We start from the raw sequence: 12,968 nt of genomic DNA, 5'->3' as shown, positions 1-12,968 counted from the left end.
GAATGATTTCTTGTGTATTTACAGCAACATCCATTAAAGCAGCAGCTTGATTTTTTTGACTGGGATGATCAACTGCTTGCACCTTACCTCTTTCTACATTTTTTTGAATGTCAAAGACTTGCATCAAAATTATAATGGTTGTATATGAGCATGTATATCGGATGAAGTTTCCATGATGTAGAAATGTTAGCTACATCGTTATTTAAAAATAGCATTGATTAACTTCCTATACTGCAGAAGATGTCTGAAGGAAGCAGATAGCAAATTGCGATTTTGGTATGAGTGTTGGTAAAACAATGAAATTAACTGTTTCAAACTGGCATTCATTTCAATGTATCTTACTATTATAGGATTACAGATAGTAAGTAGCAAGGCCTGGTATAGCAATACTGGCTCAGGGCTCTGCTAAGTCACGTAGTAGCAGTAGTAGTAGTAGAAAGTACAGTGAAATATCTTAGTTACAATTCTAAAAAATATGTAACAAATCACCATTCCCTAAAAACACTACAAACAAAAGTCTACTACAGTGGGTTATGGATTTGTTTAGCGTTTATGTTTATATTTTTGTTTGTTTTTTTTTTTACAGTGTATAGTTTTAATTTAGCATTTTCTTGTTTAAAAATCATGTTGTAATTTTATTTTTAGGTTCATTTATGTTATTTTAGTTTGTTATATACCTGTATATATATTATGTATATATATATACACACAGTTAGGTCCATAAATATTTGGACAGAGACAACTTTTTTCTAATTTTGGTGCTGTACATTACCACAATGAATTTTAAATGAAACAACTCAGATGCAGTTGAACTGCAGACTTTCAGCTTTAATTCAGTGGGTTGAACAAAAAGATTGCATAAAAATGTGAGACAACTAAAGCATTTTTTTAACACAATCCCTTCATTTAAGGGGCTCAAAAGTATTTGGACAATTGACTCAAAGGCTATTTCATGGGCAGGTGTGGGCAAGTCCGTCGTTATGTCATTATCAATTAAGCAGATAAAAGGCCTGGAGTTGATTTGAGGTGTGGTGCTTGCATGTGGAAGATTTTGCTGTGAACAGACAACATGCGGTCAAGGTGCAAGCCACTCATAAGCCTCAAGAATAGAAAGGCTAGATTGGGCTTTGCTAAATAACATCTAAAAAAGCCAGCACAGTTCTGGAAAAACATTCTTTGGACAGATGAAACCAAGATCAGCCTCTACCAGAATGATGGCAAGAAAAAAGTATGGAGAAGGTGTGGAACAGCTCATTATCCAAAGCATACCACATCATCTGTAAAACACGGTAGAGGCAATGTTATGGCTTGGGCGTGCATAGCTGTCAGTGGCACTGGGACACTAGTGTTTATTGATGATGTGACACAGGACAGAAGCTGCCGAATGAATTCTGAGGTGTTCAGAGACATACTGTCTGCTCAAATCCAACTAAATGCAGTCAAATTGATTGGGCGGTGTTTCATGATACAGATGGACAATGACCCAAAACATACAGCCAAAGCAACCCAGGAGTTTATTAAAGCAAAGAAGTGGAAAATTCTTGAATGGCCAAGTCAGTCGCCTTATCTTAACCCAATTGAGCATGCATTGCACTTGTTGAAGACTAAACTTCGGACAAAAAGGCCCACAAACAAACAGCAACTGAAAGCCACTGCAGTAAAGCCTGGCAGAGCATTGAAAAGGAGGAAACCCAGCATCTGGTGATGTCCATGAGTTCAAGACTTCAGGCTGTCATTGCCAGCAAAGGGTTTTCAACCAAGTATTAGAAATGAACATTTTATTTCCAGTTATTTAATTTGTCCAATTACTTTTGAGCCCCTGAAATAAAGGGATTGTGTTAAAAAAATGCTTTAGTTGCTTTACATTTTTATGCAATCTTTTTATTCAACCCACTGAATTAAAGCTGAATGTCTGCACTTCAACTTCGTCTGAGTTGTTGCATTTAAAATTCATTATGGTAATGTACAGAATCAAAATTAGAAAAAAGTTGTCTCTGTCCAAATATTTATGGACCTAACTGTTAATATACATATATGGAATCGAGGGTCTGTAATATGGTTTGCATATTTGTAGTTGGAGATCTACAAGAGACAGAATGAATTACATATCATATGCAGTTTTTATTCTTGAACATTCAGCTCCTGCCAGGAGCCGTCATCAGAGGATAATGATTAGACATACAAGATTCAAAGGCAATATATGGCAAAATTAGGTAGGGGGGGGATAATGAGGTTGGGTTAGGAGGGTGTTGATGAGGAAAAAAAACTACTTTATGATATGTGATTCATTCTTTCCCTTTGTGGATCTCCAACTACAAATATATATATATATATATATATATATATATATATATATATATATATATATATATATATATATATATATATATATATATATATATATGTATGTTGAGTCCAAGGAGGGGACACTGTAGCTGCTGTCTGTGGTGGGTCTATTCAAGAGCCTAAGAAGCCTCAGACTAGTACTGAGGCATTAACATCCTGCATTTGTTGATTTAAAAATTTATAAAGATTGCTGGTATTCTTTGTACATCTTGATCTTATACTTCTTGATTTTTTGCCTCTTTTTCTTAAGGCCATTTCATAATAGATGACGTTTCCAGGGATTTTCAGTTGTAGCCTTTATTTATATAATCTTTGCAAATCACAGTCACTCTGTGCTATGCTCCTCGGTCGCCTAATCTGTCATACCCGCAGTGCTGTATGGGAAATGGAGTCCGTAAATGCAACCCTGTCAGGGTCTTTGTGGTCTGCCAGAGTGCGCTTTTGGGGGTGGACTGCCCTGGTTTCCACATAACGTGCTCCAGGTGACTGTGACAAGAGACCAGAAGGAATTACCCCATATAAGGCTTAAAAGAAAGCTGCTGCCTCATTTGGAATGAGTAAGAGTCAGGAAGCAGCAGGCAACACTCACTGGAGGAGAGAAGGGGAGAGAGAGAAAACAGAAAACTCTGCATATTAGCTGTAGCTGTATATTGGGCTGTGTTGTGTTGGGTCATGTGTGTCTTGGGTTTGGGGGCTCTGTATCGCCCCGTACTGTTCACATTTCATAATTTAAACATTTAATCCTAAATATGATCAATTCCATGTTATTCTGAAACTGAATTAAATCTGTTTAGAGAATGGATGAATTAAGAACAAGAACTATACAACTGTTAAAAACTTTATAAAAGTGAAAATTGCAAAATGCAATTCAAAATAAATCAATCAAATGTGCCCAGAGATATACAACACAGATATTATACAAAGTACAGTAATCCCTCGCTATATCACGCTTCAACTTTCACGGCTTCACTCTATCACGGATTTTATATGTAAGCATATCTAAATATATAATGCGTATTTTCTGCTGCTTCGCAGGTTTCTGCTTGGACAATGGGTCTTTTTACTTCTGGTACATGCCTCCTCAGTTGGTTTGCCCAGTTGATTTCATACAAGGGACACTATTGGCGGATGGCTGAGAAGCTACCCAATCAGAGCACGCAGTTAAGTTCCTGTGTGCTGATTGGCTCAGCGACGGAGCGCCGAATTCGATTCCACTGTGTTAACCGGGAAGTCAGGTCTCACTCATTTAGCATCAACATGTTTCGCTGTGTAAAGAGTTAACTTTTGTGCTCTTTTGTGTTTATCTTTGTGCATAGTCAAGCCCTTCGTTATGTTTCCAAAACGATCTGCTCTTGATATTGTTTCAGGGGCCGTGCCTAAGCGCCAATGGAAGATGCCAACGATTGCCAAAAAGGTAAAAGTTTTGGATATGATGAAGGAAGGGAACAGCTACACCGCTGTAGGACAGGCTGGTGGCCTGTCTATCATAACGGCTGTAACATATGTAATATCGGAGATGCTCGATATCTTTAAAATATTATTTAGGTTTTACTGTATATAAACAGTTTGTTTACATACATAATTTCAAGGAATCTTACCTAATATCTAAGAGGATACAAAGGGTTTATGCTGTATAACTGTGCGGGAAATGTTTATAAGAGTGTGGGAGAGTTTATAAGGGAGGTGGAGGTCGACTTGTTCTCAGTCCTACTTTTTGTAAAAATTGATTGATTTGTATGGAATGATTACAATAAAATTAATTAAAAAAAGAGAGAAGTTGGAGTCGAGCGTATTAAGAACAGAATGTAGACTGAACTCTATCCTGTCACATGAATCCTTGTAACAAATGCTTTTCTGTAGACACACGTCTGAAAGAAAGATATAACTAAAAAATGATGTACTGTAAATGAACACAGCACCAACAAAATATTTTAGACAAACATGCAATTCTTCTATTATTGTACTACGGATTTCAAGCTCAGTTAATTTTCATGAAATTTCAAAAGGATATTTATGTCTGAAAAATTCCAATAGACTTTTTTAGGAAAAAATAGGGACAGAAAATATTCCTGCAGTCAGGAAAAATGTACATGAAGACAAATATGAAAAACTTCAATATGCAGAGCTTATTATTGCTCATCAGACAGGTGTATAATTGATAACGTTACTAATTCTGAAGGAGGTAGTTAAAAGAGTAGCAAAAAAGTAGATTGCCATCATTTTTTTACAAGAGATCATGATTAAAAACCAAGCTTCTGCTTTCATGTTTGCTCTCACCTCTTTCAAATCCTTTGGAGATCTTATCTCCATGCCGTTCCTTTCCTGACACCTGCTCTTCCTCCTCCCCCACAGACCCCATCATGCTGAACTCTAACAGATACATACACAGTCAGGGCCAGAAGCCCAGAAGACCCCTGAGGCTAATTGCCTGTCTGTGCTCTTTTATCAGATGTTGTTTTTGAAGGACAGTTCATTTATTTATTTATCACATTTTAATTACCTTCCACTGATGTACGTTATGTGAATTTAAAAATCTTTTACTATAGTAGTGCATTTACATTTCTCTGTCCTAATAACAAGATGACATAATGCTAAGACATGTCATATTTAACATGGTAAAGCTACAGCTACAAGCTGACTTTTTACTTCTTTTAATATTAAGACAGTATTAATCATGTTGTAATATTGCACACATACATGAAAGATTATAATGTTGGAATATTACACACACATATTAAAAACTATAATACAAGTTTCAAAACAGAAAGCCTGCTTAAAAAACGTCAAGGTTCCAGATGGTAATCTTAACTTTCTGAAGTTTTAAAAGGTTATTATTTAAATATTAATTTTTAGGAGACAAACAACTGTATAAATATTGTAAATTACATATTATAGAAATTGTGACACATATTTCTTTATTACAGAAATGTTACTTAATAAATCTACTCAACAATTACTTAAATGATGGATCGCCAGAATTTCCTGTGGTTTCAACATTACTATGAAAATTTGTCTCCTAAAATTAAGCTCATAATTGTGTCAGAATCCCAGGCAGCTGTTGATTTTTCCTAGGACTTTGGGTTATACCGTAGATTCCATCTTTTTTATGTTACTTATTTTTAATATTTGCATTTACAGTGCTTCTGTAAACCATGAAAAGTTTATGACACTCAGCTGGTGTTCTACACTACAAATGTATTGTGATGTGTCTTGCTATTGCATGGACAGCTAATATGGAATGGGTTGGGTTGTACCCCCAGGGAAAGCACATTGTAAGGTCACAGGGCATCTTCATTTGAAGTGCTGAGAGACAGGGGTAAGGGATAGTGTTTACACACCAAACAGGCTGAATGATTTAAGATTTGGTCGTCCAGCTGTCAGTGCAAGACTGACAATGTAATGGCAGTGCAGTTACATCCCTGTTATAGGGTCCAGCAGCTTGGGATTTTGATGGCTCTTCTACTGTATTTAAATAACATTTGCCCAAATACCACTGCTGCTGTGGACTTAACCATAATAATAAAGCACAAAAAGCGTGCAAAAAACATACATGTACTTTCCAGAATCACCATCCTAAGTTTGAATTTATTTTAATATTTACTTTTTTTTTGTTGGAATATTGAAACCTTACCTTTTGTCTAAACTGACAGTCCTAATTTGTATTCTCAGAGATGTTTTTTTATATAAGAGTCAGGGTTCCTTACTTTCACAAGCTTACTCTAAATTTTCAGTGTCATCCTCTACTTTTTTCTTTTCCCTATAGCTAAGGTCAGTCCAGAGCACATGTGGCAACTCTTTATCCTCCCTTACTTCATCTTTTTTTAAATTTCAGCCAATGTCACACTACACAACTTCTAGTCTTTGAGGTGTCAAATTTGCAAACTGGAAGGACTGAAAATCACTGTGCATGTGCCGACTTTCTGGTACAGTCATGCTTGTCACTTTTTCTGACAGCTAATAGCTGCCTTATTTATTTTTCCATTGTTATATGGTTCATAAAAACATGAGACATCAGACAGATGAGCTTCTGTTTATGAAGGTCCAAAAAAATAGTCAAAAATTCCTAACAAAAAAACCCAAATCATCAATTTATTCAAAATTGTTCTTAGAATTGTTCACATAATTTACACAAGCCCTGTGAAACAGTGTTTAATGGGTTTAGCCAATGATCCACTTTGTAATTTATTCTCTCTTAAACTTTGCACTTCCTTTTTTTTTTTTAATATGTTTTGGTCATGCCCCCAGCCGCAGCTTTGTGGTCCTCCATTTCTACCTCGTTTTTGGGTTGGATATTTCAATTCCCTGTTAGTGGCGGCCTTTTGTACTTCTACATTTTTCACAGCACTTGTTTCCTTCTATTAATAAGAAGTTTATTTCACTAAGCTCTTTAGTTGTTAAGAACTTCCTGGGTTTTTGTTTCAAAAGCCAAGAACAATATTCAAAACTTGACTGGAAGAATTGATTTTATAACTTAATTGTTAGACTTTTCAGCTGCTTGTGTTTAGTGTATACTCACCCTCCACTATAATCTATACTAATAAAAGGCAAAGCCCTCACTGACTGACTGACTCACTGACTCTCTCACTGACTCATCACTAATTCTCCAAGTTCCCGTGTGGGTAGAAGGCTGAAATTTGGCAGGCTCATTCCTTACAGCTTCCTTACAGAAGTTGGGCAGGTTTCATTTCGAAATTCTACGCGTAATGGTCATAACTGGAAGCTATTTTTCTCGATTTACTGTAATGGAGTTGAGCTCGAAAGCCATGGGGGGCGGAGTTTCGTGTGACATCATCACGCCTCCCACGTAATCACGTGAACTGACTGTCAACGCAGTGCGTAGAAAACCAGGAAGAGCTCCAAAAAGCGCTGAAGAAAACATGCATTATACAATTGAGAAGGCAGCGAAACAATAAGAAGCGAGCGACGAGATATACAACCATATTCATGAGTGCTGCTACTTCGGAAACAAAGCAAGGTGTAAACCTAAAGTTTAAATTAAGTTCATAGACAGGCTGCCGCTGGTGTTTGTCATGCCCACGGGTAATGCGGGATACAAGTTTAATGAGAGCACGCAGGATATAAATGAGAGTTTTGATCACTTTGTAACTAAGTTAAAATTGCACGTGAAGGGCTGTGCTTATGCAAATTCCGAGAGACTTTGTTTATGGGAGATTGACAGTTAAGGCGGGTGGGGGAGTCAGGTCATCATCTCCCCTCCCATTCACCTCATTTCGCTCTGAGTTGAGCTCCGCAGCTAACGCACGCAGTGTTACGGAAGCGACTTTGTGACGCTGCCACCAAATACTCACAGGAAAATCCACAAGTTAATACACAGGCTGTGTCTAGAGTTTCTCCACACTGAATCCTCCAGGCACTACTTACAAAAGGTTACATTGACAATCGTGTTACGTTATTTTTAAAATGTTTCCTTTTCATTGCTCAAGCACAGCTGAGAAGCTTTGATGCATGTGCTCCATAACGCGTTAAAAAATCACGCATTTGATTTCCTGGTACACCGATTCATTTTAACCTCGCACCCCCTTGGTTTGAGAAGAAGTATGAAAAAATATGAGGTTAACACAGAAAAACAGATCACCAATTGAAGCTTTATGAATAATCGATTCGCCATCAATAATTGTTTTGGTAAAGCCATACTCAGTGTAATCCTCCTTCCATTTTATAATTTTTCCGCCACTAGCCATGATTAAATGAACGGTAAAAAAGTAAGAGCGAAGAGAGGGTGACTTATTCAGGCAGGCAGGCGACAGCTCAATAGCTCGAATTGGATATAAGTAGGTTCTATTAAGTCGCCAGAAATATCTTTGTTAGGAATGGAAGTTGAATTTAGTCTTCAAATTTCTATGGCAAAGAAAAAGTTATGCAATGATGACTACATTTAACTATATAAAGTTAAAACTTGATTATATAAAGTCACTGTCGGAATAAATAAAGTCAAAACTTGAATATTTAAAGTCAGCGCTGGTATATATAAAGTCATTCCCAAATATATAAAGTCAAAACCTGAGTATATAAAGACAGCGTTGGAATATTTCGGAATATATAAAGTAAGCGCTAGAATATATAAAGTCAAAACTTAAATATATAAAGTCAGTGTCGGAATATATAAAGTAAGCGCTGGAATATCTATCCATTTCCCAACCCATTGAATCTGACCACAGGGTCACGGGGGTCTGCTGGAGCCAATCCCAGCCAACACTGGGCGCAAGGCAGGAACCAATCCTGGGCAGGGCACATGCATCATTTTCAAAACATTAACCGAACAGTGTTTTTTTATTTGTTTTTCTGAATACGTTTTTGTTCACTTAGTTCAGTTCAGAGTCATTTCAGTCAATAGATTTTGACTTTATATATTCAGGAATGAGTTTATATACTCCGATGTTGACTTTATATAATCAGGAATGACTTTATAAATTCCGACGCTGACTTTATATATTCAGGTTTTGACTTTATATATTCCAGCGCTGACTTTATATATTCTGACGCTGACTTTACATATTCAAGTTTTCACTTTATATATTCCAGCGATGACTTTATATATTCAAGTTTAGACTTTATATATTCAGAAAAAAAGTTTTGACTTGATGTATACCGACGCTGACTTTGTTTATTCAAGTTTTGACTTTATATATTCGGGAATGAATTTATATATTCAAGTTTTCACTTTATATATTCTGATGCTGACTTTATATATTCACAAAATCAATTTATTTGCCTGTTTGGCACCCCATAGTATATGTGTGTGTGTATATATGCATATATATATATAAATATATATATATATATATATATATAGATAGATAGATAGATAGATAGATAGATACTTTATTAATCCCAAGGGAAATTCACATAATCCAGCAGCAGTATACTGATACAAAGAAACAATATTAAATTAAATAGTAATAAAAATGAAAAGAATTAAAATAAAATTAATGTTCGCATTTACTCCCCCGGGTGGAATTGAAGAGTCGCATAGTGTGGGGGAGGAACGATCTCTTTAGTCTGTCAGTGGAACAGGACAGTGACAAAAGTCTGTCACTGAAGCTACTCCTCTGTCTGGAGATGACACTGTTAAGTGGATGCAGTGGATTCTTCATGATTGACAGGAGTTTGCTTAGTGCCCGTCGCTCTGCCACAGATGTTAAACTGTCCAACTTTAATCCTACAATGGAGCCTGCCTTCTTAACAAGTTTGTCCAGGCGTGAGGCGTCTTTCATCTTTATGCTGCCACCCCAGCACACCACCGCGTAGAAGAGGGCACTCGCCACAACCGTCTGGTAGAACATCTGCAGCATCTTACTGCAGATGTTGAAGGATGCCAACCTTCTCAGAAAGTATATTATATATTTATATATATATATGCCAGCAACACTCATGACAATGACAAAACAATTACATTGTCAATCATGTTACATTATTATTAAAATGTTTCCTTTTCTTTTACTTCTCCGCTGCCAAGCGTGGGTATTTTGCTATATATATATACTGTATATATATAGATATAGATAGATATATATATAGATATATATATAGATATATATATAGATATACAGTATATATATATAGATATGAGAACAACACTCATATCAATGACAAAACAATTACATTAACAATCATGTTACGTTATTTTTAAAAATTTTTCCTTTTCTTTTTCATAACTTCTTTAACACACTACTCCGCTGCGAAGCGCGGGTATTTTGCTAGTATCTCTATAAAAAGCATCTGGCTTGTGTAGCAGTGCTTTTGCTTTCTTTCCTTTTCTTAGTCATATCCGAATGGGGTGAGGTTGGATGGGTCGCTGGTGGGCTGAGGACTTTCCCTTTTATATATACTGTATGTACTCTCCTAATTTGGTTTTTGCACATTTTTTCTATACAATTATTAAATTGTTTACTAAAAAATAAATTGAAAGGAAAGTTATAAACAAAAACATCACATATAGAAGGTTAAGGTATACTGAAGTAGAATACACTTTTAAATCATACTGAATCAGTGATGTTGGTCTGCCCTGTAACCAGTTTCCCTCCTCTTATGCCCCTCGTCCACATGCATGTTAGGTTAAACTGTCCTGATATGGGTAAGAGTACTAGTACGTATGGGTGTGCCCTGCAATGGATTTGCCTTTCATTCATGGCTTGTTCCTGTCTTGCACCTAACACTACTGGAGCTATAATAATTTATTGCAGTATTAAAATCTCTCAAAGAACACTCCCATTAAACATGAAAATATATAATTTAAACTGTGTTTTATTCAGTGATAAAAGTTACACTCTCATATATTAAGGATGATTTACTTTTTGTCCTACAATTCAAGCCATATTATAGCATGAATGTTCTTTTCTTTTTGTATTAATCTAAGCACTGATTTGATCAGTTTGATTTTAGGCTAAATTTTCTCACTTTAAAATGTGTAGGGTTATACTAATAATATAACAGTACTTAGAGTTGTAAATCATTTCCCTCAGACTTGGCACTAGACATGTTTTTTGGCCCATTCTTGCCACAGTCGAAATTTAGCATTTGTCACAAAGCCAGACACATAATTGTGTCTGGTACACTTTGATCAGTTGTGCCGTGTGTCATGTCTGACTGCGTCTTTGGCCACATTCCCTACTAGCTTTATTCCTGTTATCCTGCCTCTTATTTACTGCTGCTGCTCAATGATAATTACTTTGCAGTTGTCTGAGGGTTGTTTTAACTGATGAGCCTCACCATTTATGCGGACTCCCACTCCCATAAAGTATTCATTCAGTGGGTAGGTTCTAAATCTTGTTTTGTTGTTGGTTCTGTTTTGGTAGTATTCATACTTTTTGCTTACTTTTAACTGTATCCTTACGTAACCTTATCTGTTTCTTATATAACTGTTTTACGTATGCTGTAGCAATTCATAACAAGTTGGTTAATCCACTCTACGTTACTGTTAAATATTACTGTTGTTACACACGTGCATGTGGAAGACAGCTTAAAGGCTTTGGTGACAATAATTACCCGCCAAACTAGTGGTTGGGGCTGTGTTCAAATGCAGAACAGATTGACAGCCACTCCATCACTGATGTCACTTCTTTTGTCAATTGTTTTATTGGTATTTAGACTTTAGCTTTTTTTATAATTTGTGTTATAGTTGGATTTTATATTTAGTTTATCTTCTTTAATGATTTCTAGCTTGATGGTTGTTCCTGTCTTAGGAACTTCACATCTAGGATTTCAGTTTCTCTTGGTAAAACTATGAGGTTTATTTTGTCGGCCAGTTCCTTTTCCAATTTAGTTTGCCTAGTTTTTAAACATGTTTGTCTCTTTTCTTCTATTATTCTTACTAAAACTATTTGCCCATGTATTTAATAAATACATTATCTTGCCTAGGAGCCTATTTTTTCTAATCCCACTTCTACCTGCATTTTTACAGTTTAATCCCATGAGTTTAAAACAGATTCACTCCCTCCCAGCACTAGTTCATGCTGCCAAGTGTTAGACTACTGCTGTGCAAATTTAATAATATCATGCCCCTTTCCAAGAAACTACTACCACATACTCAAACGTTCTGAAATACAAAATCCACACAATTTTAAATATGTTTAGGTCACTTGTTGCTGTTATATTTGTTGTGAATTTCATCTTAATTTGAAAGAACATGCAAATTTCACAGTGATGTTAGGTGCCCCATCTGGAAACTAATCCCAGGCCATTTGTGCTCCCTGATAGCAATCTTTCCTGCTGTGTCCCACAACCCAGTTTTGCATATTATAAAAACAATTAAATGAACTTTGTAATATTCCCATCCCAATCATTATGCCTGCCTTTAACTGATTGAACAAAAAATAAATTTTCATTAAATATAACAACAGCCAAGAGAACAAATACTAAGGTCAGCCAAGTTCATTTCACTGTTTGATCAATGACAGTCTAAATGCAAACAGAAAGAAGGTGAAAGAGTAGGTGTGGACTTGATTACAATAAAATGTAAATAAGACTCATCTCATCCAAATGTATGGCAGTAGTGGCCAGCTGCTAGAAAATAAATGGCAATACAAATGTTCACTATGGAAAAATGGTGACTGACACTGAGCAGAAAGGGGAGTGGGCAGCGAAAATGCATTTTTTCCAGAGCTAATTCAGAAGAAGCTATCCTAAGTGTGTTTTATGGTGTTCTCATTTTACCTTTAAAATTGGATGTGATAGGTGAATGGCACTATTTTAGGTAGCACAGTTGTTCACCACTGCCACCCTATTTGAAATTTTAATGCAGCTTTACAGGCTTGGCACTTTTTTTTTTTTTTTTATCGGCACAGAACCTGCTTATTTACATGATGAAATGCCCGCGCATACTATGGGTGACTTACAACTCAAGAAAACTATTTTTCGTTCTTTCGTCATATGAAGACAAGTTTTTTTTAGCTTGCACACACAAAAATATTGGCATGAACTGGCTCTGGGCTTAGGATTTAATAACAAATGACGGCCACTGAAATATACAAAAGAAGAAAAACTAACACAAAAGTAATGCACTGCTTGTAACACGTTACATATATAATAAGTAACTACATAACATATTTAAGTACTTTTTGTGTGATTAACAAGTAACATAAATAAGTAACCTTTAATAGTAA

The 12,968-nt window shown here is 35.9% G+C and overlaps 1 protein-coding gene and 1 long non-coding RNA gene across 3 annotated transcripts in view; one reads left to right on the top strand and one right to left on the bottom strand.

The window, feature by feature from the left end:
- The window catches only part of ptprn2 (protein tyrosine phosphatase receptor type N2), a 1,088,657-nt gene that overhangs the window by 939,181 nt on the left and 136,508 nt on the right, over window positions 1-12,968 (bottom strand). The gene's annotated exons all lie outside the window — the stretch shown is intronic.
- Window positions 10,831-12,968, top strand: part of LOC120529634 — a 34,765-nt gene continuing 32,627 nt past the window's right edge. Inside the window, exon 1 of the long non-coding RNA XR_005633783.1 lies at window positions 10,831-11,119. This is a non-coding gene — a long non-coding RNA (uncharacterized LOC120529634). The remainder of the gene's footprint in view (window positions 11,120-12,968) is intronic.

The sequence above is a fragment of the Polypterus senegalus genome, chromosome 5, assembly GCF_016835505.1.
Source record: "Polypterus senegalus isolate Bchr_013 chromosome 5, ASM1683550v1, whole genome shotgun sequence".
Lineage (NCBI taxonomy): Eukaryota > Metazoa > Chordata > Cladistia > Polypteriformes > Polypteridae > Polypterus > Polypterus senegalus.
This window is presented reverse-complemented; position numbering and strand designations above follow the sequence as displayed.